Raw genomic sequence first — 3034 nt, forward strand, 5'->3', positions numbered from 1 at the left:
TAGCTTTTTAATCTTAGAAATAGAGTAGCGGACCACGGAGGAAACATGTTTGGAATACATAAGTGCTTGTGATTGGCTGATCGGACAAGCCTTATAATTGGATTGTGTGTTAATCTCCATGATTTTGATGGGGTTTTAGAATAAATAATAGACCGGCGCTTTGGATTGGTAGATTCAGCTTTAAGATATTTACGGTTCCTATGTGAAATAAGGACGAACTTGTCAGTCATTTTGACCAGAAGGGAAACAATATAGGGAGCTTGCTGATTGGTTGACTCCTTAGCGTGAATTATGATTGGTGCGTAGCAGCTTTAAATAGTGTAGTGGCGGATACACGTGCACCAGAACGGATTTATCGGACCAGCTGGAGTGACGATGTGACCATTGGAAAGAAATTGAGCAGGCAACAAGGTATGTTCTCTAGTGGAAAAGTCTAGCTTAAACGGGTATATTGTTATCCGGGGTCTCTTAATTTTTAGTAATGAGGATGCCCTTTGTCATTATACTTTTAGACTGTGACTGAGGAAGTGGCCATATCATGGGTTTCTTTATGTGAAGATTTAAAGGAATAAGAAGAAAAAGCAAGAAAATAATGCACAGACGATAGTCTAGGTGGTTATAAAAGTGACGCTTGGAACAAGTAGGAGGTATGTTACAATTTATCTACATGATTGTAGGTAGGATAATTAATAAGGGATGCTTTTTTAATTAGTAAGCACATAAGCACATAACTAGAAGAGTTGATTTTTTCTGCTTTAATAATATATAATGTGGGAATAATCTTTAGTCACAAAAAAAATTTGCTAAAATCTTTTTGCATTTGGCTGTCTCATGATAATTCACACAGCATTGGGACCTAGAAGAGGCAATTGGTCATATTCAGCCTAATGAACTTTAACATATTCATGGTACGAATGATTGTGGGTAAGTTTAGAAACATTGGAACTATTAATAGATTTTGTGAGTATATATGATTCTGTGAATTTTGTCAATAGGATCTTGTTTTTTGGGCTAAATCTTTCTCATCTAAGATTGTTAAATAGGTAGGACTTTCAAAGCCAAAATGGTATATACATATTTTTGTTTTCGTGACAATGAGATAATGATATTTATAATGTACTGTTTAAGTGATATTATTTTCTTTTTCTATTTTTACAGCCCTGATGATGTCCCAAAAAAGACGAAACACCTTGGCTGTGGTTGCTTAAAATATGGCTATGGTTGCTTAGAGTTTATAATCAACTTATTGAATATGCACAAATTGTGAATGTATAGGAGAAAGATCGCTTATGGAAATTCTTGAAAGAATAAAGGCTCTGATTGTTGCAATCAACTTGGTGGATATGTACTAATCACGACAATTTGTTGGAGTAATCCATTTGAAAAATATAAATAAAAGAATCTAACCGGAAGAAGATTGTTTTGGACTGCATCTTTTGGATTGCAATATTTAATTGCTTGAATTGCTATTATTATTATTCCGCTCCTTCTACTATTTGTTTATCTTGTATACATTAGTGGCTTTGACGGTGGGCCACTGGAAGTCGAGTGGAAGAATTTATTATTTGAGATTGTTTGAATTTTACACACTCACTGGTGCACACTGAGTAGTAAACCCTCATCGTTGTGACTAGTTATTATCAATAAAAACATGTTTGTAACCTTTTGTTTAGAGACCTTTCAGCAAGCCAGTGGGTTCTTAAACAATTCAGGGAGGCCAATCTCCTTTAGAGTAGATTCCACATAGCTAAGCCATCTAGAGGTCTTCCACTTATCCATGCTTAGACAACTCTTTATTATTGTTTGAGTGAGTGTCACTGTATCTCTTTGCCAGATTGAATGCCAAAGAAGAATTGGAGCCAGCTGTATAGAATCAGAAATGTAAGGTAGGCCCAATTCCAAATGTAAGATATAGTTTGAAGACGAAGGAGGAAGGCCCACTATAGATTTGAAGAAACTGTTTTCAGTGGATTGAAGTGGTGTCGATGCTACCATACCCCACACACCCGCCCCATAAGTCGCTGCTGCCTTTACTTTAGCCTAATAGATGTTTTTCAAGGGAAGAATAGGCTTAGCGCCCAATTTCCGAGTGAAGGATTTAACAGCGGCGATACCTCTATCCATTACCAACTTCCTTCCTTCTATCAACTTTGACCACGAGAGGTCTTTATCGAAGAGAACCCCCAGGTAAGGGAAGGAATCCACCACCTCTATTCTTTTGGCATCCGCGTGCAGATACGGCGATTTATCTCTTTTTTCCGCCCCTGCTATTATTACAAAGGACTTAGTTTGATTTACCTTCAAATGAAGTGAATCCATGAAGGAAACATATGCATTTATCATTCGTTGTAAACCAAGTCCTGTTCTGGCGATTAACACCGCGTCATCCGGGTAGGCCAATATTGGTAGCAGTTGGGAGTCAAAAACAAGGACACCTTGGGAGGCCATAATAAGTGCTTTCTCAACTCCATTTGTATATAGGGAAAAGAGGAATGGGGCTAGGACGCAGCCCTGCCTTACTCCCCTAGCAATTTTAAAAGGGCGTGTACAGTCTCCGTCCTTGGTATAACGGACTGTTGCCACAGCGTTTAGGTACAATTGTCTAATGAAATTTAATATGGGTTGATCGACCCCCATCGCCTCCATTATGTTCCATGCAGCTGTCAGGTCCATGAAAGCCATATAGATCCTTTCACCTTTCATTCTGGTGTATTTTTCTATGGTCAGTGCTAAATTTAAGCACTGGTCCTTCCCTGCTGAAATCCATACTGGGCCTGGATCAAGATGTTATTTTCCTTAGCCCACCCCTCTAGCCTAGAGAGGAGGAGGTGGCCCTTCAATTTCGATGTTGTATCCAATAAGGAAGTTGGTCTATAGTTTTTTGGGTTGTCCCTGTTTCCTTTTTTATGGATTGGTACAATTACACCCATTGACCATGATGGGGGTGATCTACCAAAGCTATGCTTTCATGACATTCATCAGGAGTGGTGCCCATTGATCTAGATTTTCGTGAAAGAAATCAATTGGGACACCA

The 3034-nt window shown here is 38.6% G+C and overlaps 1 long non-coding RNA gene across 1 annotated transcript; it reads left to right on the forward strand.

Moving 5' to 3' along the window:
• Positions 1 to 304: 304 nt before the first annotated feature.
• Positions 305 to 1410, forward strand: LOC146831586 (uncharacterized). The gene is made up of 3 exons (XR_014961315.1): positions 305 to 411; positions 513 to 647; positions 1159 to 1410. It is a non-coding gene; the product is annotated as an uncharacterized LOC146831586 (long non-coding RNA).
• Positions 1411 to 3034: the final 1624 nt, after the last annotated feature.

This window comes from Triturus cristatus, chromosome 5_1 (assembly GCF_964204655.1).
Source record: "Triturus cristatus chromosome 5_1, aTriCri1.1, whole genome shotgun sequence".
Taxonomy (NCBI): domain Eukaryota; kingdom Metazoa; phylum Chordata; class Amphibia; order Caudata; family Salamandridae; genus Triturus; species Triturus cristatus.